Source organism: Nomascus leucogenys, chromosome 14, assembly GCF_006542625.1.
Source record: "Nomascus leucogenys isolate Asia chromosome 14, Asia_NLE_v1, whole genome shotgun sequence".
NCBI lineage: Eukaryota > Metazoa > Chordata > Mammalia > Primates > Hylobatidae > Nomascus > Nomascus leucogenys.
The window spans coordinates 8,428,985-8,453,736 of NC_044394.1; the positions used below are offsets into that span (position 1 = coordinate 8,428,985).

General features: G+C 40.9%; 1 protein-coding gene across 1 annotated transcript in view; it reads left to right on the forward strand.

Moving 5' to 3' along the window:
- Window positions 1-24,752, forward strand: part of PPM1E (protein phosphatase, Mg2+/Mn2+ dependent 1E) — a 225,692-nt gene that overhangs the window by 170,855 nt on the left and 30,085 nt on the right. The gene's annotated exons all lie outside the window — the stretch shown is intronic.

The following is a 24,752-nucleotide window of genomic DNA, read 5'->3' on the forward strand; positions in this document are numbered from 1 at the left end:
TTTGATAAAACTAGAACACAAAGCAGAGATAGGTCAAGGAGGATTTGGTGCAGAAGATAAAGCCTTAGGTAACAGAGCTTAGGAAATAAGTAAAAGAAAAAAAAATTGTCAGTGAAATAATGGGCATATTGGAAGTGCAAAAGGAGAATACACACTTCTGGAAAACATACTAAGGGACATGGGAAGCTAGAGAAAAAAATGAGCAAAATGAAATGGAAATTAAGCAAGTGTTTAAAAGGAATAGAGAGCCAATGTAAGATGTAGAACATGAATAAAGTAGAATAATTGTCTCTGAAGAATAAAGCTCAATAGAAAATAATATTTAAAGATATTTTTAAAGGAAACTATTCAGAAACAAATGCAGACTTGAGGCCAGGTGTGGTGGCTTACACCTGTAATCCCAGCGCTTTGGGAGGCTGAGGTGGGTGGATCACCTGAGGTCAGGAGTTCAGGACCAGCCTGGCCAACATAGTAAAACCCCATCTCTACTAAAAATACAAAAATTAAAAAAGAAAGAAAGAAAGAAAAGAGCCGGGCACGGTGGCTCACACCTGTAATCCCAGCGCTTTAGGAGGCCAAGACGGGTGGATCACTTGAGGTCGGGAGTTTGAGACCAGCCTGACCAACATGGAGAAACCCCGTCTCTACTAAACATACAAAATTAACCAGGCGTGGTGGTGCATGCCTGTAATCCCAGCTACTTGGGAGGATGAGGCAGGAGAATCGCTTGAACCCGGGAGGCAGAGGTTGCGGTGAGCCGAGATCATGCCATTGCACTCCAGCCTAGGCAACAAGAGCGAGACTCCATCTCAAAAAAAAAAAAAAAAAAAAAAAATTGGTCATGGTGGCGCATGCCTGTAATCCCAGCTACTCAGGAGTCTAAGGCAGGAGAATCACTTGAACCCAGGAGGCAGAGGTTGCAGTGAGCTGAGATCACGCCATTGCACTCCAGCGTGAGCGACAAGAGTGAAACTACGTCTCAAAAAAAGGAAGGAAGGAAGGGAAGGGGGGAGGGAGGAAGGGAGAAAGGAAGGAAGGAAGGAAGTCAGGCAGACTTGAATCTATAGATTGAGAGAGTACATCATGAGCCAGGGAAAATGTACATAGAACAATTATAATAAGGCACAACCTAGTCATGTTATTGGACTCCAAAAATTAAAGAATGACTCCAGAAAAAAAGAAAAAAACATGAGAGGGAGAAAGATTTGGACTGACTTCAGAATTCTCCTCAGTATATTTCGGTGCCAGAAGACTGTAGGCTTTATAGACTTTATCTATAGTCCTCAAGAAAATAACGTATGATCCAAGGTTTTATATCTAGCTTACCTGTTATTGAGGTAAAAAGGCAACAGATGTTTTTGAACATCCAATAACTCAGAAAATATAGTTTCCCTGATGCCTGTACTGTGCCCAGCCAGCCAAACAAGTGATAAAGAAAGTGTCACAAAAGACCTTATGTGAGCATGCAATCCATAAGATTCATGTGGGACTTACTATTCCAGAAGAGAATTTACATGTTACAAACTCTAACAGTGTATGTATTAAATGACCCCAAAGAATTGGGAGGTCTGGGTATGGTAGCCCATGCCTGTAATTTCAGCATTTTGAGAGGCCACAGCAGGATTACTTGAAGCCAGTAGTTTGAGACCAGCCTGGGTAACAAAGCAAGACCATCTTTATTCAAAAATAAATAAAAATAAAGGATTGGAAGGATAAGGGTGAGAGATAGTAGAAAGTGCTAAAACTAGCAGGAGGGCCGTGCACGGTGGCTCATGCCTGTAATCCCAGCACTGTGGGAGGCCGAGGTGGATGAATCACTTGAGGTCAGGAGTTCGAGACCAGCCTGGCCAACATAGTGAAACCTCGTCTCTACTAAAAATACAAAAATTAGCCAGGGATGGTGGTGCACACCTGTAATCCCAGCTACTCAGGAGGCTGAGGCAGGAGAATCACTTGAACTCGGGAGGTAGAGGTTGCAGTGAGCCAAGATCACATCACTGCACTCCAGCCTAGGCAACAGACCAAGACACTGTCTCAAAAACAAACAAACAAACCACTAGCAGGAGGATGTACTCCAGTAAAATCTAAGGACTAATTTATTAACATAAATTATTAAAAAAAAAATGGGATCTGGGAACAGGTGATCCAGCACAGAAGGGCTCCATAAGGAAGTTCCAGAATATCATTTTTATACCAGGCCTAGGCCAGGGAGTTTTCTAGGAAAAAAAAAAGAAGGAGGCCTAGACCAGGGAGTTTTCTAGGAAAAAAATAAGGACTGGTTTATATGAGCATATGAAAAATATTATTATTGAATGGCATGCCACAATGATGTTGGAGCTTTTGGAAAAAGAATGCTAATAGGTATGTTGGAAACAAAGCAAATGAAAAAAAATAAAGCAGTTAATTAACAACTCTAGGAAAAACAAAATACAGGCAGGCACCCCACAAGAACATTCTACTCAGTAACAGGCCACATATACAAGGGTAGTCCCATAAAATTATAATAGAGCTGCCCTGCTCTATACAGATTTACCATTTTTATCTGTTATACCATATTTTTACTGTACTTTTTCTATGTTTAGTTACACAAATACTTACACTGTGTTAAAACTGCCTACAGTGCTCAGTACAGTAACACACTGTGCACTATTGTCTCTAGGAACAATAGGCTGTACCCTATAGCCTACGTGTGTAGTAGACTATACCATCTGGGTTTATATGAGTATGCTCTATGATGTTTGCACAATGACAACATTGCCTAACGATGCACTTCTCAGAATGTATCCCCATTAAGTGACACATGACTGTAATTGTACAAGAAAGGAGTTCTTGTATAATTAGTCTGCTGTTCAGCAGTTCACATTATTTGTATGGCTATAATAATATTTTAAAACTCACTGATTTAACCAAATATTGCGAGAATTGAGGGAGAGGAGAATTGTGTATGTGAAAACAATTACTAAAACTTCATGTTGGTGAAATGATATTGTTAATATTGATAAAGCAAGAAATCAAAAAGAACTAAGATGTCTTCCACCATGGGGGGAAGATAATAAATCTGATATTTAATATTGATAAATTAAGAAATATCAATATAAACATTTTATTTAGAAAGATGGAAACAGGCTGGGTGCGGTGGCTCACACCTGTTATCCCAGCATTTTGGGAGGCCAAGATGGGTGGATCACCTGAGATCAGGAGTTCGAGACCAGCCTGGCCAACATGGTGAAACCCCATCTCTACTAACAATACAAAAATTAGGTGGGCATGGTGGTGGGTGCCAGTAATCCTAGCTACTCAGGAGGCTGAGGCAGGAGAATTGCTTGAACCTGGGAGGCGGAGGTTTCAGTGAGCCAAGATCGCACCATTGCACTCTAGCCTGGGCGACAAGAGTGAAACCCTATCTCAAAAGAAAAAAAAAAAAGGCTGGGCGCGGTGGCTCATGCCTGTAATCCCGATACTTTGGGAGGCCGAGGCGGGTGGGTCATGAGGTCAGGAGTTCAAGACCAGCCTGGCCAAGATGCTGAAACTCCGTCTCTAGTAAATATACAAAAATTAGCTGGGTGTGGTGGCATGCGCCTGTAATCTCAGCTACTTCGGAGGCTGAGGCAGGAGAATCGCTTAAACCCGGGTGCCAGAGGTTGCAGTGAGCCAAGAACAAGCCACTGCACTCCAGCCTGGGCAACAGAGCAAGACTTCATATCAAAAAAAAAAAAAAAAGAAAGAAAGATGGAAACAGGGAGAATGACTAGAAGAGTTGAAGTTGGTAGACTCTGGAGCTTAGAGAAGAATGGGGAAGCATCTTTCACTATAAGTCTTGTAATAGTACAATTTGACTTTTTAAAGGAGGTGACTACAATATTTTGACAAAAATAAAAATAATTTAACAAGGGATTATTTCTCTATGTGTAGTGTGCACAAAAAGTTATGTAAAGCTATTTACTGAAGCATTATTTATTTGGTATTAATTACAAATTATATCCTATAGGTAACAACTCAAGATTATGTTACATGGTACACTGTTTTGTAAATATATTTATTTTCTACTCTTAAGGAACATTCATTCTAAGGAGTTAGGGAATGGCTTAAACATATATAAATCAGAAAAATAGTAGTTTACCCATTCAGCAAATATGTATTGAGCACTGTGTGCCAGGCACTGATCTGGGCACTAGACATCAAAAAGAGACAAAAGCATCTGCAGTCTAGTGGAGGAGTAGTGGAGACATAAACAGTAAACATAATAAAAATAGCGTGGCTGGGCACAATGGCTCAGCATATAAAACCAGCACTTTCGGAGGCCAAGGTGGGTGGATCGCTTGAGGTCAGGAGTTCAAGACCAGCCTGGCCAACACAGTGAAACCCCGTCTCTACTAAAAATACAAAAATTAGCTGGGCGCAGTGGCGGGTGCCTGTAATCCCAGCTACTCAGGAGGCTGAGGCAGGAGAGTCACTTGAACCTGAGAGACGGAGGTTGCAGTGAGTCGAGATAATGCCACTGCACTCCAGCCTGGATGACAGAACTAGACTCCATTTAAAAAAAAAAAAATGGCTAGGCTGTATTAGAAATTGATAATGTCTATGCAAAAAGAAAAAGATATATGGCGTAAGAGGATTCGGAAGTGCAAGGAGAAGAGGAGGAACCATCAAAGGAGACTGAGAAGACAGAACCCTGGGAGTAATGTAGGAGAATGTGACGTTATAGAAGCTTAGAGAATAAAGTGTACCAAGGTAGACGACATGATCAGTAGTCAAATGCTCCTGAATGAAGTGGACCTGAGAATAGACTATTAGATTTAGCAACAGGAAGGTCACTTATGTGATGTTGACAAGAGCTGTTTCAGTAAAGATGTGCTATCTAATTTCTTCTCGTCATGGAGAAAGGATGACAAGAAAGATAGTTACCACTAAGCCCTCTTATTTTTGTGATCTTATAGCAGTAGTTGTAGTTTGATCTTTGGTAAATTTGTAACATCTAGATTGCTATTCACAGAAGACTTAGGATAACTTTGGTTTTGCTTGGATGTCAACCTGATCAGTGTGAGCAAATGGTTGGTAAGATTATACTGTTAGCAGCAGTAGGGAATGAGATTTCTGTTGTGAACCCCAAACCCAGAACTGCAGGAACTAGTCCTTTGGCAGATTACATTATTTAGGTATAGAAAAACTAATGAAAAGAATCGGTGGTGTGTGGGCATTGCAATCAGTTGACTCCAGGTGGCATTCCTAGAGGTTGCTATAGAAAGAAAGAAAATAGCTTAAATTCAGCCCCAATTTTAATTCCATATAGTCCACTAAGAAAAAGAATACTAAGTCCGGTGGAGAACTTGCCTTCATTATTTTTAGCTTAATGTGTTATTCTAGATTTAGAATACCTATGATTAACTGGGGTGAGTGGAGGATCAGAAATTCAATATTTAACTGCTGTCATCCTAGCAAGGGCATACTGAATAGATAGCATCATCATAATATGTGGGCTGAGATGAGGCTGCTCCAGACGAGTCTCTCTCAAAGTTAATTGATGGAAACTTCCCACCTTCAAGAATTTTTATTACCTTAGCAATGCTATGCCAAGACTGTTGAAACACAGCTGTGGGTGCTGTGCAGACGCCCACATTGCCAATCAGGAAGGATGTACTTTTAAACCTCTAATTTATCTAATAATGTCGTTAGTGATTTGTTTAGGTTTGGCATTGTGATGAAAATGCTTCCTGGCTTGGTTTATAACAAGAATTCAGTTTGCAGTCTTAAAACGTATATTGTCTTAATATGCATGTGGAATATACTAACAAGTCAATACAAAAAGATCTGACTAAAATACTATCCTGTCCATCTAAAGGAACTTATTATCCACCCATGGTATTTGAAAATGAATGCAAATTAAATGTTTTTATTCTATAATAGTCTATTTATCTGTTGTGGTTCCTGCCTTATAACAAGATGGCAATATTCAGTGCTGAAAGAGAGCCAGCTTTCATGTTCAATCCAATCTGACTCCTTTCCTATTCTCTAATGGAAAATATTAATTGATTGGATTGATGTCAGCCTATATAGTGGAGATGGAATAATAAGCTCTTATAAATAAATATTTTAAAAGAGGTAGGAAATAGTACTTTCTTGTTTAAAATATAAAATTTTATAGTAACAATATTGTTTTATATGACATTTATCATGTAGGCCTGTCTTTTTTTTTTTTTTTTTTTGAGATGGAGTCTCACTCTGTTGCCCAGGCTGGAGTGCAGTGGCGCCATCTCAGCTCACTGCAACCTCCACCTCCCTGGTTCAAGTGATTCTCCTGCCTCAGCCTCCCCAGTAGCTGGGATTACAGGTGCCCACCACCACGGGCCCATCTAATTTTTGTATTTTTAGTAGACGTGGGGTTTCACCACGTTGGCCAGGCTGGTCTCAAACTCCTGACCTCGTGATCCACCCACCTCGGCCTCCCAAAGTGCTGGGATTACAGGCGTGAGCCACACGCCTGGCCAGTATTATTTGTTTTCTTAAAGAGACACGCCTATGTCTGGGTGTGGTGGCTCACGCCCGTAATCCCAGCACTTTGGGAGGCTGAGGTGGGTGGATCACGAGGTCAGGAGCTTGAGACCAGCCTGGCCAACATGGTGAAACCCTGTCTCTACTAAAACTATAAAAATTAGCTGGGCGTGGTGGAGGGCACCTATAATCCCAGCTACTCAGGAGGATGAGGCAGAAGAATCGCTTGAACCCGGGAGGTGGAGGTTGCAGTGAGCTGAGATGGCGCCACTGCACTCCAGCCTGGGCAACAGAGTGAGACTCTATCTCAAAAAAAAAAAAAAAAAAAAAAGGAAAAGAAAGAAATAAAACAAATAATACAATATGTGAAGGATTCTTTACTAACTAATGGATTCACTGCAAGGATTGATTGCATTTATCAAAATAAATATACATTTAATGTTTCAGAATACACCCACAGCATAAAGCAGAGTATTCCTAAGTATTTATAGAAAGAATATATAGCATTTGTTTCCACTCTACTGGACTATGTGAAAACCTTTGTTTGGATCTGAAGTGTGTTTACACTTTTAAGCTGCCTTTGTCCCATCTTTGAAATTAAAAAACCTTATTTGGAATAGAATTATAGAAGTAGAATTTTAGACCTGGAATTGACTTTAGAGTTATTTTATTCTAACTTAATTTTCTAGTTGAGGAAATTGAGACCCAGAGACTTTAAGCACCTTTTCTAAGGTTACCCAGCTATAACTAGAACCCACCTTTCTAACTCCTTATATTTCTACTCTAATTTCTTGTCTCCAACAAGTTAGTCAAATAGTAATTAAGTGGTAAGTTGGCAGAAGTTTTAGGTCTCTCTCGTGTGTGTGTAACTATGTATTTTCAGGCTCCAAAGTCAATAGTGGTCTGTAATTATTCTTCATATATGTATGTTTTTATCTTTGTAGTTACATGGAGAAATCAGTGTTTAAATTATAAGTTAAAGTGATTTCTGAGTATCTGAGATATCTATGAATATATAATAATAGTCTTTAATATCTATATATAGGTAACAAGGACCCATATATAATTAAGTCCTGCAAGCACTATAGGTGAAGGAAATGCTAAGGATTCTCCTATGACTGGGGCCCATTATGAAATTTAAAGAAATCAGTACTTATCTAGAGCATAAGAAATGAACATGCTCAGTACTCGTAGGCTGTCCATGCTGATACACTAATTCTTTTTTTGTTGTTGTTGTTGAGAAGGAGTTTTGCCCTTGTTGCCTAGGCTGGAGTGCAATGGCGCGATCTTGGCTCACTGCAACCTCCACCTCCTGGATTCAAGCGATTCTTCTGCCTCAGCCTCCAGAGTAGCTGGGATTAGAAGTGCCTGTCCCCACGCCCACCTAATTTTTTGTATTTAGTAGAGAGGGGGTTTCACCATGTTGGTCAGACTGATCTCGAACTCCTCAGGTGATCCACCCACCTCAGCCTCCCAAAGTGCTGGGATTACAGGTGTGCACCACCACACCTGGCCCACTAATTCTGATAATGACTTGGATAGTTCCCATAATGATTTAACATCTGTCTCCTGCTTCAACCCTGTCCCCAGATACTAAAACAAACTAAAATAACTTGTGTAAGTAAAGTACTGACCTATTGAAGGTTATTAGAATGCAGTTACATTTTTGTAATTCAAAATCGTCCACCAAGTATGTTTTCAGCTGTGGCTATTTTTGAAATAGAATTGGGGAAGCAAGATAAATATTTGGAGGATAAAGATGATGCTAGCCAATATGAGCTGCAGGAAACAACAGTCAGAACATTCATGACTATAAGTTTTGTGGGTTTTTTTTTTTTTTTTTTTTGAGACGGAGTCTCGCTCTTTCACACGGGTCTCGGCTCACTGCAGGCTCCGCCCCTCGGGGTTCACGCCATTCTCCTGCCTCAGCCTCCCGCGTAGCTGGAACTACAGGCGCCTGCCACCTCGCCCGGCTAATTTTTTGTATTTTTAGTAGAGACGGGGTTTCACCGTGTTAGCCAGGATGGTCTCGATCTCCTGACCTCGTGATCCGCCCGCCTCGGCCTCCCAAAGTGCTGGGATTACAGGCGTGAGCCACCGCGCCCGGCCGTTGTGGGGGTTTTATGTGTGTTTGTAGAACAGTTATTGTTAGCTTAAAGCAAGCAAGTCCCCATGCTTTGTTTACAAAGCTCAATTTATGAAGTTTTAATAGAGCCTGGATTTTTGCTTTACAATTCATAACATCAAGAAAGTCAGTATACACAGAAATTCAGATAATGTATTCATGAACATAAATAGACTTAATGAAGTGGAATGTGTTACTTATGTGACTAAACTTAAAAATTAAAACTAAATGGGCCCCAATTAATGATTTTCAACATTGTTTAAAAAGTATTTATGTATATAATTTTTATATGCCTTAGACATAAAATAGGCAAAGATTTTATTTCTGTCTATGAATATATAAAATTTGTACTTTGATAACTAAAACAAACAAGAAAACATCAAATTGGTGTGTATGGAAAAAATTTCCTTTTGTTCTCAGGATGTGAATTGTTTGAAGATAAAAATGGAAAGCACTTCAAAATATCTGTTTATGTACATAAAAAGAAAAGCATTATTATTGGACTATATTTGAGAGTCCTAACAAGATTAATTTGACTTGGACACAGAGTCCCCCAAAATGATACTGCAAGTATTAAGGAATTTCTAATCATATTGCAGTTCAGCAGGGTTCTCAACACAGTGACATTTATAAACCTAGTACTCCAAACTGCCATGAGTATTGGCTCTCTTTTGATATTTGCTATGCTTATTACATTTGCCAAACTTTAAAACTTTCTGTATCAGGATCTTTCAAGCATTTTAAGAGAAATGATGAAAGAAAGCAGCTTGCTATGTTATTACCATGTTAGTCACTCCTAGTGATTCTCTTAAAATGACAAGCATTAATATAAGCTTTTATTTGAAGTGTATCAAATATTCTCTGATGTGACTGCTTTAAAATATATTTGCAATTCTGATTTTTCAGAAATAATCACTTCCAACTCAAAGTCAAAACCATAAGAAGTTATTCATGCTAAGTGTTACAGCTTTCTGACATGTAGGAATAACTGATGTGGGTGAAGCGTCTAGCTTGATGTTTTATATCTAGCTATTAGTCAGCTAATCCTCCTCCCTACTTCACTGAAAATATTTTCATTCTGTCTGACAAAAGGTAAAAAAAATTATATTAACTGTGACTAAAAATGTATTGCAGATGACACATTAATGAGACTAATGGTTCTTGCCTTATTCTCTAAAGTTTTCATTTCTTACATTTGGTGAACCTACATCCAGATAGTTTAATAATTACACAGAAGATATCCTTTTCTTTTGGAACTCTAATGGAACAAGATTACAATAAAGGTTTTCAGATCATTTTTGTTTTTTGGGTTTTTTTTGAGACAGCCTCACTCCACCCCACCCAGGCTGGAGTGCAGTGGTGTGGTCGGGACTCACTGCAACCTATACCTACCAGGTTCAAGCAATTCTCATGCCTCAGCCTCCCACGTAGCTGGGGTTACAGGTGTATGCCACCATGCCTGGCTAATTTTTGTATTTTTAGTAGACACAGGGTTTTGCCACATTGGCCAGGCTGGTCTCAAACTCCTGACCTCAGGTGATCCACCCACCTCGGCCTCCCAAAGTGTTGGGATTACAGGCGTGTGCCACCACACCCGGCTCAGATCATTTTTAATGTAAATTAAAAAAACGACCCAGTAAATTCCATAGCTATATACTAAAAATTCATATAGGTAAAGACATTTGGAATGTGTCCAGTTAATCAGAGTAAGACATGACAGGTAAAGATAAGCGATTTTTAGAAAGAGATTAGGTCTGTGAAGAAATATTTTGACTCATCAAAATTCAGTTAATTTCCATAGCATGGAAGGAGACATGGTAACATTGTTTATAAAGCATTTGGATTTTAAAGGGATCTCATCAATTTATTTCATAATTGTTAAAGGGTAGTAGCTTTTAAATTTTTTTCATCATAATTCAGTATATACTTACCCACATATATATGTGAAACAATACTTTACCTCATGCACCTTATTCTATTTCCTTTAAAAAATGCTGGTCATGCGGGGCGTAGTGGCTCACGCCTGTAATCCCAGCACTTTGGGAGGCTGAGGTGGGCGGGTCATGAGGTCAAGAGATCGGGACCATCCTGGCCAACATGGTGAAACCCCGTCTCTACTAAAAATACAAAAATTAGCTGGGCGTGTTGGTGTGCGCCTGTAGTCCCAGCTACTCGGGAGGCTGATGCAGGAGAATTGCTTGAACCTGGGAGGCAGAGGTTGCAGTGAGCCGAGATCGTGTCACTGCACTCCAGCCTGGCGACAGAACAAGACTCCATCTCAAAAAAAAAAAAAAAAAAGTGCTGGTCATAAGCCGGGCACAGTGGCTCACGCCTGTAATCCCAGCACTTTGGGAGGCCGAGGCGGGCAGATCACCTGAGGTCAAGAGTTCGAGTCCAGCCTGGCCAACATAGTAAAACCCCGTCTCTACTAAAAATTAGCTGGGCGTGGTGGCAGGCGCCTGTAATCCCAGCTACTCGGGAGGGTGAGGCAGGAGAATCGCTTTAACCTGGGAGGTGGAGGTTGCAGTGAGCCGAGATCGTGCCATTGCACTCCAGCCTGGGGGACAAGAGCGAGACTTCGTCTCAAAAAAAAAAAAAAAAAAGCTGGTCATAATTCATACATTAATTTCATTACCCACTAATGGATCATAAACTGCAATTTGAAAAATACTGATGAATAGCTGGGTGCAGTGGCTCACACCTGTAATCCCAGTACTTTGGGAGGCTGAGGCAGGAAGATCGCTTGAGAGTAGGAGTTCGAGACTAGCCTGGGCAACATAGTGAGACTGTGTCTCTAAAAAACAAAAAACGGGGCATGGGTCATGGTGGCTTACAGCTGTAGTCGTAGCTCCACAGGAGGCTGATGTGGGAGGATTGCTTGAGCCCAGGAGTTTGAGGCTGCAGTGAGCTATGACCGCGTCACTACACTCCAGTCTGGGCAACACAGCAAGACTGTCTCAAAAAAGAAAAAGAAATATTGATGAATAATAAAATAATTTCCTAATTTTTTTCCCTTGAAGACATAGAATGTAAGCATTGCCATTTTATATGTTCCTGAACCACTCACTTATTTGGACTCATCTAGACCTTGTTATCAAAAATTGCATCAGCTCAAAAATCTTGTACACAAGCATCCTGCTCTCAGACGACAACATTCTGCCCTAGATTTTGTGCCCAAGTACTCCCACCTACAATTCTTTAATTACATTTAGACCACACTGATTTACAACTCAAGTCTGTTCTTTAAGATTTGAGTATCTTAAAAAGATACTCAATTCTGCCTGATGCAGTGGCTCTCTGTAATCTCAGTTACTCAGGAGGTTGAGGTGGGAGGATCCCTTGAGCCCAGGAGTTCAAGGCTGCAGTGAGCTATGATTATGCCACTGCACTCCAGCCTGGAAAACAGAGTAACATTCTGTCTCTAAAAACAAGTAAAAAAAAATTTTTTTTTAAAGATAGCAATCTCTAGCCAAAGATGATTGAATAAAATAAAAAGTGAATTTAAAAAAAAAAAGATAACAAATCTGCAGGGGGCGGAAATTGCAGTGAGCCAAGATCGTGCCACTGTGCTCCAGCCTGGGTGATAGAGTGAGACCCTATCTCAAAAAATAAAAATAAAAATTCCAAATCTCCATTTCTCTCCTTCACTTTATAGTACTACCTTGCAAAACCCCAAATCCTTCTTGTCAGAGACATTTCTCTAAAACTTAAATAAAAAACAAAACAACAAAAAAAGAAAACACACAAATAAAACAAAAACCAAAAACAAACCTCGAATAAACCGCCAATCTTGTGACTCTTGATGAACTAAATGGTTCTTTCTACCTATTCATGTGCCAACATAGATGAAAAAGTCATGCCATCAGAAAAACTGGTTTCATTTAAAAATTATCTCAAACTTCCCACAGTCTCTTAGCACTGTGTGACAGTCCTACTACTCTCTGATACGATGATTTCATATCTACTCTGACTTCATCCCTCCTCCTCCCTTTCTACCCTCATGACCTAGTTTGTGATTTAACCCAGTGGCTCTCAAAATGTGGTTCCCAGACCAGCAGCATGAGTTCATATTTAACTTGTTAAATATGAAAATTCACAGCCCTCACATCAGGCTTATTGAGTCAGAAACTCTGTGGATGGGGCCCAGCAATCTGTGTTCTAAGAAGCCCTGCAGGTGATTCTGATGCATGAGAAAGTTTTAAAAATGGATCTTACCTCATACTTCATTGAGAAGCCCTTCTTTAGAATGTAAGCTCTAAGAGGGGAGGCGTTTTTTCTTTTTTGTTTATATATATCCTGAGCACTAGAACAGTGCCTGGTACATAGTAGGCCTCAATAAATATTTGTTGTTTCAAATCGTTACATGGGAATACCCGTCGTTTCCTGCTAACATCTAAAAACATACCTGCGTCTGTACTGATTTTCTTCTTTTTCCAACTAAGGAAATATGCCTTATCCTACAGTCAGATTCTACACCATTCTAAAACAACAACAGACTTTCCCTTTCCCCTATCCCCTATCAGTTACTGCCTCATATCTCTGTTTCCCCTCTGTGCCAAACCTCCCTGCACCCCACTCAGTAATTAACCCATTCTAGCCTGATTTTCACTTCCACTATTCAATAGTTCTTGACAAAGTCAGTAATTTTTTTTTTGTCTTTATTGAGATATAATTCACATAATATAAAAGTTACCCATTTAAAGTTTACAACTGATCACAACCAATCATAGGTTTCTTTGTTCCTTCTCTACTCCCACTGCTTCACATGACTCGCCTTTTTTAAAAAAGTATACAATTCAAGGATTTTGATACAGTCACAGTTGTTCAACCATCACCCTAAGTTCCAGAAAATTTTCATCACCCCAGAAAGAAACCCCCTACCTATTAGCAGCCACTCCTCATTCCCACCACCCCTCCAGCCCTAAGCTACCGCTACTCTCTGCTTCTATAAATTTCCTATTCTGGGCTTTTCATATAATTCTTATTATAGAATTACAAATTCTATAATAAGTGGTCTTTGTGACTGGCTTCTGTTGCTATCCATAATGTTTTCAAGGTTCATCCACATTGTAGCATGTATAAGTGCTTCATTCCTTTTTATGGCTAATATTCCATTGTATGAATATATTGCATTTTATTTATCCATCAATTGATGGACACTTGGTTGTTTTTACTATTTGGCGATTATAAACAATGCTGCTATGCACATTAATGTACGAGTTTTTTGTGGATATATGTTTTTATTTCTCATGCATATATACCTAGGAGTGGAATTGCTGGGCCAGCCATATGGTAACTTTATGTTTAAAATGTTAAGGAACTGCCAAAGCAGCTGTACCACTTTACATCTCCACTAGAAATGTATGAGAGTTTCATTTATCCATACAGTTGCCAACACCTGTTATTACTAATTGTCTTTTTTGTTATAGCTATTTTATTGTAGCTATCCTAGTGGATGTGAAATGGTTTCTCATTGTGGTTTTGATCAGCATTTCCCTAATGACTAATGATGTTAAAGGGGGAAGAAAAAACCTGTTTTTCTATACAGTCACACACTTCTTTTTTTTTTTTTCGAGACTGAGTCTCACTCTGTCATACAGACTGGAGTGCAGTGGCATGATCTCTGCTTACTGCAACCTCCACCTCCTGGATTCTCCTGCCTCAGCCTCCCGAGTAGCTGGGATTACAGGCGTGCCACCACACCCAGCTAATTTATGTATTTTTAGTAGAGACAGGGTTTTGCCATGTTGGCCAGGCTGGTCTCGAACTCCTGACCTCAGGTGATCGTCCCCCCTTGGCCTCCCAAAGTGTTGGAATTACAGGCGTGAGCCACTTTGCCCAGCCTCATGCACTTCTGACACTAAAAGTGTGTGGGGTTTTCCCACTAACCAATTCTCCATTTCCCCTTGGACATCAATTAGGTGTCTTACAATTTAACTCAATTCTGACACTAATTGCCTGGAGTTACAACAGACCCCACAGGATAAGGGCTCAGTCCTGCAAGATGCCCTACCTCAGATGCCAGTTAAAAGTCTGGACCTCCCAAACTTCTGACCAACTGGTTATAAATCAAGGGTTCCTACAACCTTCTCCCAAGTTAAATAATTTGCTATAATGTCTTACAAAATTCAGGGAAATATTCACTTACATTTACTGGTTTGTGAAAGGATATTATAAAGGATACAAATGAATAGCCAGATAAAGAGAGATACACAGGGTGAGGTCCTGAAGGGGAAGGGTCCCAAACATAATAGGTTCTGTTGGAGGTGGGGTATGCCACCCTTCTAGCACATAGTTATGTTCATCAAACCAGAAGCTCCCAAAATCCCATCTTTTAAGGATTTGCATGGAGGCTTCATCACGTAGGCATGTTCAAATAATTGTTAGATCAATCTCCCATCTCTCTCCCTTCCCTAGAAAATGGGAATAGGATTGAATATTCCAGGCCTCTTATTATAGGTTGGTCTTTCTGATGACCAGTTCCCATCCTGAAGCTATCCAGTAACCCACCAAGAACTGCTTCATAAGACCAAAAGGCACTCATAGACTATACAGGAAATTCCAAGGGATTTGGAAGCTCTATGTCAGAAACCAGGTTCAAAGACTAAATATTAGAAGATGCTTCCGGTACCTCTATCACTCAAGAAATCAAAAGGGTTTTAGGGGCTCTGTATCAGGAATCAAGGCAGAGGACAAATGTATATTTCCAATTATGTCACAGATGTTGCACATCTTTTCATGTGCTTATTGCCCATTGGTATATCTTCTTTGGAAAAAAGCCTATTCAGATCCTTTGGGTTGTCTTTTTATTATTGAAATATAAGAATTCGTTACATATTTGGAATACCAGTCTCATTAGATATATGATTTGCAATTTTTTTTTGTTTTGAGACAGGGTCTCACCATCTCTCGGGCTGGAATATAATGATGATTATGGCTCACTGCAGCCTTGGACTCTGGGCTTAAGCAATCTTCCTGCCTCAGCCTCCCAAGTAGCTGGGACTACAGGTGTGCCCACCATACCCAGCTATTTTGTTGTTGTTTGTTTTTGAGACAGGGTCTTGTTAAGTTGCCCAGGCTGATCTCAAACTCCTGGCCCCAACCTTACCCTTGCAAAGTACCAACATTACAAACTTAAGCCACTATGCCTGGCAGATTTGCAAATATTTTCTACCAGTCTGTGGGTTGTCTTTTCACTTACTGATTTGTGATACAAAAGTTTTAAATTTTGATGTAGTCCAATTTAACATTTTTTTTCTTTTCTGCTTGTGCTTTTGGTGTCAGAGCTAAGAAAACCGTTGCCTAATCCAAGGTCATGAAGATTTACTCCAATGTTTTCTTTTAGGAGTTTTATGTAGTTTTAGCTTTACATTTAGGTCTGTGATGCATTTGGCGTTAATTTTTGTATATGGTTCAAGGAAGGGGTCCAACTTGATTATTTTGCTTGTGGATATCCAATTTTTCCAGCACCATTTGACCATTTGTTAAAAAGATAGTTATTTTCCTTTTTTTTTTTTTTTTTTTAGACGGAGTCTTGCTCTGTTGCCCAGGCTTGAGTGTTATCTGCCCACCTCGGTCTCCCAAAGTGTTGGGATTACAAGTGTGAGCCACACGCCTGGCCTTTTTTTTTTTATTTTTTTTTTTTGAGACAGTCTTGCTCTATCACCGGGGCTGGAGTGCAGTGGCATGATGTCAGCTCACTGCAACCTCTGCCTCTTGGGTTCAGGCGATTCTCATGCCTCAGCCACCCAAGTAGCTGGGATTATAGGCGTGCACCACCACACCCAGCTAATTTTTGTATTTTTGGTAGAGACAGGGTTTCACCATGTTGGCCAGGCTGGTCTTGAACTCCTGGTCTCAGGTGATCCACCCACTTTGGCCTCCCAAGGGGCTGGGATTACAGGTACGAGCCACTGCACCTGGCCTTTTTTTTTTTTTTTTCTCCACTTATTTGACCTCTCAGCAATTGACAGAGTTCATTACCCCTCCTTCAAATACTCTAGTATCTCGGTTCTCCTTTTACAGATTTTGCCATTTCTCTTTAGTCTTTATAGGTCCCTTATCTTCTACTAAGCTTCTAAATATTGGGTTTTCAGTTATTGTCACTGTATTGCAAATTACCACAAAACTTAGTGGCATAAAACAATTATTTATTATGCTCACAATGTCTTTCAGTCAGAAATTAAAACTGGGTAAAGCAAGGTCACCTTATCTCTGTTCCAACTGGGGTCTCAGTTGGAAGACTCAGGCTGGGGGACTGGAATAATCTGAAGGCTTGTGAACTTAATGTCAAGCAATCGATAATGGCTACTGCCTGGGAGACCTCAGGCTACATCCACATGAGCCTGTTCATGTGGTTTCTCCACATGGCTAGTTTGGGCTTCCTCATGGCTTGATGTCTTGGCAAGAGCAAGTATCCAGAGGGAGACAGAGGAAGAAAGAAGAGGAAGCCAGGGGGAAGCCATGTGGCCTTTTATCAACAAACTTCAAAAGTCACACAGTATCACTTTTGCTACATTTTTTTCATCCGAGTAGTCACCACACCTCACCCATGTTTAGATTAGGACGGGAAACAGACTCTATTTTTTTATGGGGAATGGCAAAGTTCTAAAATAGCATGCCAGACCAGGAATGTTGTTGTGGCCTTTTTGAAAATAATCTGCCACAGTCTTTTCTGGCCACACAGTTCACATCCTTCCCATGTACTAAATACACTCACCCACATCCCCTAAGATTTCCCAAAGTCTAATCCCATTATGGCAATCATTAGGCTCAAGCTTGAGGTCCAAGATTTCACCGAGGCCAAGACCATGGCAGATAAGATTTCTTAGGTAAGGTTTCTTCCTTTAAAAAAAAAAAATCTCCAATGAAAGTTTAATTTTTATGTTTATCAAAGTATATACTATATTAGATCATTTGTGTACCAATAATTACACTGATAAGGCAATGAAAATGTTTAACACTGGAGGCTTATGGTCACAGGAAGTTTTTAAAAATTTAATTCCAATTTTCATACATATTTTTACTGCAGAGACATATTATATACTGCTTTGGCTGAGTCCCATAGGTTTTGGTATGTTGTGTTTCTGTTTTCATTTCTTTCAAGGAATTAGTCAATTTCCTTCTTAATTTCTTTCTTCACCCATTGGTTGTTTAGGAGCATGTTGTTTAATTTCCATGTATTTGTGTAATTTTGAATGTTTCACTTCTTATTGGTTTCCAGTTTTATTCCATTGTGGTCAGATAAGATACTTGATATGACTTCAATTATTTTTTTTTTTTTTTGAAACGGAGTCTTGCTCCTGTACCCCAGGCTGGAGTGCAGTGGCATGATCCTCAGCTCACTGGCCAAGCTCCGCCTCCCGGGTTGTCACGGCCATTCTCCTCACTGCCCCCTCAGCCTCCCTCCCTGAGTAGCTGGGACTACAGGCGCCTGGCTAATTTTTTGTATTTTTTTAGTAGAGATGGGGTTTCACCGTGTTAGCCAGGATGGTCTTGATCTCCTGACCTCGTGATCCGCCCGCCTCGGCCTCCCAAAGTGCTGGGATTACAGGCTTGAGCCACCGCGCCCGGCCTAAAAATTTTTTTAGCCTTGTTCTGTGTCCTAACCTATAGTCAATCCTGGAGAATGTTCCATTTGCTAATAAAAAGAATGCATATTCTGCAGCTGTTGTGTGAAATGTTCTGTAAATGTCTGTTAGAGCTATGCTATGGTTTATCTGATGTTTCTTTGTTGATTTTCTGCCTAGATGATTTCTCCAATGCTGAGTTGGGTGTTGAAGTCCCCAACTGTTATTGTATTGGCATCTGTCTCTTCCTTTAGATCTAATAGTATTTTCTTTATGAATCTGGGTGTGCTGGTCTTAGGTGCATGTATATTTACAATTGTTATAGCTTCTTGAATTGTTTCCTTAATCACTATACAATGTCCTTCTTTGTCCCTTTTTATAGCTTTTGACTTAAAGTCTGTTTTAGCTGATATAAATATAGCTATTCCTGCTTGCTTTTGGTTTCCATTTGCGTGGAATATCTCTTTCCATGCCTTCACTTTCAGTCTGTGTATATCCTTATAGATGAGGTGAGTTTCTTGTAGACAGCATATAGTTGGGTCTTGTTTTTGTTTTTGTTGGTTTGCTTTGTTGTTGTTGTTTAAATTCATTCAGCCAGTTTCTTTTAATTGGGAATTTTAACCATTTTACATTCAAGATTATTATTAATAGATAAGTACTTACTCCAGACGTTTATTGACTGTTTTCTGAGTATTTTGTGTAACCTTTGTTCCTTCCCCTCCTATTATTTATTTTTGTGGTTGGGTATTTTTCTGTTGTGGTAAGATTATTTATTCCCTTCTCTTTTTTCTCTGTTGCCTCTCCTGGTGAATTTTATAATTTCACATATTTTCATGAGGGCAGTTATCATCTTTTTATTTCCAGATGTAAGACTCCCTTGAACATTTCTCTTGGACTAGACTAGTGGTGATGAATTCTCTTATTTTTTGCTTGTCCAGGAAAGATTTTATTTCTCCTTCATTTTTGAAGAATAGCTTTCCTGGGTGTAATATTCTTGGCTAGCTGGGTTTTTTTTCTTTCTATACTTTGACTATATCATCCCTTTCTCTCCTGGCCTGTAAAGTTTCTGCTGAGAAAGCTGCTGCTAGTCTAATGGAGATTCCCTTATATGTGACTTGATGCTTTTCTTTTGAAAAGGAATTCTCTTTTAGAATTATTTCTTTGTCTTTGCCTTTTGACAATTTGACAGCTGGGTGTGGTAGCTCATGCTTGTATTCCCAGCACTTTGGAAGGCCAAGGCAGGTGGATCACCTGAAGTTAAGAGTTTGAGACCAGCCTGACCAACATGGTGAAACCCTGTCTCTACTAAAAATACAAAAATTAGCTGGGCATGATGGTGGGTGCCTGTAATCCAAGTTACTTGGGAGACTGAGGCAGGAGAATTGCTTGAACCCGGGTGACAGAGGTTGCAGTGAGCCAAAAATTGCACCATTGCACTCCAGCCTGGGCTACAAGAATGAAACTCCATCTCAAAAAAAAAATTATTTTTTGACTATAAGGTGCCTTAGAGAAGACTTGTTTGGGTTGAATCTATGTGGGAACTTTCCAGCTTCCTGGATCTAAATATCCATGTCTCTCCCAAGACCTACGAAGTTTTCAGCTGTTATGTTATTAAATATATTTTCTACACCATCTCTCTTTTCTTCTCCTTCTGGAATGCCCATAATGCAATTATTTGTTTGCTTAATGGTGTCCCATAAATCCTATATGCTGTTTTCATTTTTTTTTCTTTTCTTTCTTTTTTTTTCTGCCTGAGTTTTTTCAAAAGACCTGTCTTCAAGTTCAAAAATCTTTTCTTCTGTTTGGTCTAGTCTGCTGTTGAAACTCTTTATTGTATTTTTTATTTCATTCATTGATTTCTTCAGCTCTAAGATTCCTGTTTGGTTCTTTTTTTATGATATCTCTGTTGAATTTCTCTGATTTTTTATTAACTGTTCTATATGTATTCTCTTGTATCTCATTGCATTTCCTTAAGATGATTATTTTGAGCCACATGTGATGGCTTATGCCTATAGTCCCAGCTCCTTGGGAGGCTGCAGCAGGAGGATTGCCTGAGTCCAAGAGTTCTGGCCTGTAGTGCATTATGCTAATCTTGTGTCTACACTAAGTTTGGCATCAATATGGTGACCTTCTGGGAGCAGAGAACCATAAAGTTGCTTAGGGAGGGATGAACCAGCTCAGGTCAGAAATAGAGCAGGTCAGCCAGATGTGGTGGCTCACACCTATAATTTCAGCAATTTGGGAGGCTGAGATGGGTGAATTGCTTGAGCTCGGGAGTTCAAGACCAGCCTGGGCAACATGGTGAAACCTCGTCTCTACAAAAAATATGACAATTAGGCTGGTGGCTCATGCCTGTAGTTCCAGCTACTTGGTGGGGCTGAGGTGGGAAGATTGCTTAAGCCCAGGAGGTGGAGGTTGCAGTGAGCCGAGATTGTACCACTGCATTCCAGCCTGGGCAACAGAGTGAGACTGTCTTAAAAAAAAAAAAAAAGAAAGAAAGAACGAAAGAAAAATAAATGGAGCAGATCAAAACACGTATTCCAATTAATAGTAGGATGCCTTTGAATAGCCACTGCACTCCAGCCTATGCAATATCATGAGACCTTCATCTCAAATTTTTAAGAAAAGATTATTATTTTGAATTCTTTTTCTGGCATTTTATATATTCCTTATGATTGGGGTTTGTTCTTGGAAAATTATTATGTGCATTTGGAGGAGTCATGTTTTCTCAACTTTTCACATTTGATGTGTCCCTATGTTGATTTCTACACATCTGGTGGAACAGTCACCTCTTCCAATCTTATGGAGTAGTTTTCATAGGGAAAGATTTAGTCATGTGGATGAGTCTTGGGGCATCAGATGGATGGCTGCATTGGCTATGGTTCTAGGTGGACACAGTGGTGTAGTTTCTTTTGCTGTAATCTGCACTAGTGATGTTTGTGAGTGTCCCAGTGGCCTAGGCTGTTAAGAGTTTATGGCAGCAGTCATGTAGCTTTACTGGGGTTGGGACCATTGGACTATTTCTTAGGTCAGGGACATGTGCATGCACATCATGGGTTGACCAGCTTGGGGTCTAGCTTGCTGAGGCTGTGGCCATGGACTGTTACTCTGGCTGGGGGCACATGTGCATGGCTGCCCAGCTTGCAGGTATGACAGCCTGGGGTGGGACCTCCAGGCTGTTCCTCTTCTGGGTGCAGGCACACAGTTTCTTGGCCAGCATGGGGTCATATCCACTGGAAGAAGACCTGCAGCCTGTTTCTCAGGCCCTGGGCATGGGCAGGCCTAGGGTCATGGCGTCCAGGAATGGGCCTGTGAGGCTGTTTATCAGGCCACAGGCATGGGAATGTTACTGCTTGGAGGTGTGCCTGCTGGCAGTGGCTCACAGAACTGCTTCTCAGGCCCAGGACACAGGCATATGGCTGCTTGGATGGCCCAGGGGGATATCTGCCAAGGGCAGCCTGTGGGGCTGGAGTACTAGTTTCTTTGTTTTCTTTTTGTTTGTTTGTTTTGAGACAGAGTCTTGCACTTCGGGCTGGAGTGCAGTGGCATGATCTCAGCTCACTGCAACCTCCACCTCCCGGATTCAAGCGATTCTTCTGCCTTAGCCTCCCTAGTAGCTAAGATTACAGGTTCCCGCCACCACACCCAGCTAATTTTTTTTGTATTTTTAGAAGAGACAGGGTTTCACCATGTTGGCCAGGCTGGTCTCAAACTCCTGACCTTGTGATCTGCCCACCTCAGCCTCCCAAAGTGCTGGGATTACAGGCATGAGCCACCACCCCCGGCCTGGAGTACTAGTTTCTTAATGACAGCTCCTTAACTAGTGTTCCACTTGACTGAAAACCTATGAGCTAAAAAGGCAATTTATCTACTCCCTTTCCCACTGTAACCCAATATACAATGGTGTGGCATAGGATAATCTTCTCGTTCCCAGAGGGGAAACCAGGAGGCACGTAGCGATCACTGATCTAGAGCAATTCTCTTCTTATGTTTTCTCCCTATATGATTGTCTTAGTCTGCTTTGAATTGCTATAAAGGAATACCTGAAGCTGGGTAAATTCTAATGAAAAGAGGTTTATTTGGCTCACAGTTCTGCAGGCTGTACAAGAAGCATGGCACCAGCATCTGCTTCTGGTGAGGGCTTAAGAAGCTTCCACTCATTACAGAAGGCAAAAGGGAGCCCTCATGTGGAGATCACATGTTGGGAAATGAGAGAGAGAGGGGAGGAAGTGCCCAGCTCTTTTTAATTTAATAATCAGATCTCACAGGAACTAATAGCACAAAAATTAACTCATTACCACAAGGACTACACGAAGCCATTCATGAGGGATCTGCTTCCATGACCCAAACCAGGCCCCACCTTGAACATCGGGGATCAGATTTCAACATGAAATTTGAAATATCCAAACTATATCAGTGGTCTTTTCTATTTCCGTAGCTTTAAATATCATCCATACATTTGCAACTTCCAAATTTCCTAACATCTCAAATGCCAGACTAGAATATCCAGTTAACCATTTGACACCTTGACTAGGACATCTCAGATATTTCCATCTTTTTTTTTTTTTTTTTTTTTTGAGACAGAGTTTTTGCTCTTGTTGCCCAGGCTAGAGTGCAATGGCACGATCTCGGCTCCCCGCAACCTCCGCCTCCTGGGTTCAAGTGATTCTCCTGCCTCAGCCTCCCGAGTAGCTGGGATTACAGGCGTGTACCACCACGCCCAGCTAATTTTTGTACTTTTAGTAGAGACGGGGGTTTCACCATGTTGGCCAGGCAGGTCTTGAACTCGTGACCTCGTGATCCACCCTTCTCGGCCTCCCAAAGTGTTGGGATTGCAGGCATGAGCCACCATGCCCAGCCAATATTTCCATCTTAACATGTTAAAATGAATTCTTGTTTTCTACTTTACCCCACTTCCTTCACAAACTTGTTATTTTCCTGGTTTCCTCATCTTGGCAGGTGATTCTACTATTCACCTAGTTGCTCAGACCAAAACCCAGGACTCAGACTTAATTACTTTCTCTCCCTCTCTCACCTCTACATCCAATCATCAACAAGTTCTATATTTTTTTCTCACTCTTTTTCTTCTCATCTGGGTTATAACAACTTCCTTATTGGTCACCCTCCTTCATTCTTGCTCCCTTCTAATGTCCTTTGATATAGGAGTCAAAGCAATAATTTAATTCATATGTCTGACCATGGCACTGTCTTGGTCATAATCTTCTGTGAATTCTTATTACCCTTTGAAAAGAATAGAAGTTCCTTACCATCACCTAAAAGGCCCATGTATCTGGTCTTTGTCTATTCCTCTGACTTTATTCTGTGCCACTTTCCCCTCACCCACTATGCTTCACTTCCTCTGGGTTTCTTTCAGTTCCTTAGATTATAACAAGCTCTCAAAAGGTTCTGTATTGGCCGGGCACAGTGGCTCACACCTGTAATCCCAGCACTTTGGGAGACTGAGGCAGATGGATCACCTGAGGTCAAGAATTCGAGATCAGCCTGGCCAACATAGTAAAACCCCATCTCTACTAAAAATACAAAAATTACCCAGACATGGTGACATAACGCCTGTAGTCCCAACTACTCAGGAGGCTGAGGCATGAGAAAATAGCTTGAACCTGGGAGGCAGAGATTGCAATGAGCCAAGATTGCACCACTGCACTCCAGTCTAGGCAACAGAGCAAGACTGTCTCAAAAAAAAAAAAAAAAAGGTTCTGTATAAATTTTATTCTCTCTGCCTGGAGTATTCTCTCCTAACTTCCCACTCCCACATAACTGAGTCTTTTTCATCCTTTAAGGTATGGCATTCCTGACCATTCTATCTAAGTACATACCCCTCTTTATTATTCTCTGTCATTGTATCCTGTGTGTTTCCTCTATAAAACTTATCCTGGCCGGGTGCAATGGCTCAAGCCTATTAATCCCAGCACTTTGCGAGGCCGAGGCGGGCGGATCACGAGGTCAGGAGATTGAGACCACGGTGAAACCCTGTCTCTACTAAAAATACAAAAAAAATTAGCCGGGTGCAGTGGCGGGCGCCTGTAGTCCCAGCTACTCAGGAGGCTGAGGCAGGAGAATGGCGTGAACCCGGGAGGCGGAGCTTGCTGTGAGCCGAGATTGCGCCACTGCACTCCAGCCTGGGTGACAGAGCGAGACTCCGTCTCAAAAAAAAAAAAAACTTATCCTGGGCTGGGTGTGGTGGCTCATGCCTGTAATCCCAGCACTTTGGGAGGCCAAGGTGGGCAGATCACCTGAGGTCGGGAGTTCAAGACTAGCCTGACCAACATGGAGAAACCCCGTCTCTACTAAAAATACAAAAATTAGCTGGGCGTGGTGGCACATGCCTGTAGTTCCAGCTGCTCGGGAGGCTGAGGCAGGAGAATCGCTTGAACTGGGGAGGCGGAGGTTGCGGTGAGCCGAAATCACGCCACTGCACTCCAGCCTGGGTGACAGAGCAAAACTCCATCTAAAAAACAAACAACAAACAGAAACAAACTTATCCCGCTTTTAAGTTATATCCTATTAGTTTGTCATCTGTCTGTAGCTCCTTTAGGTAAGGAGCCATG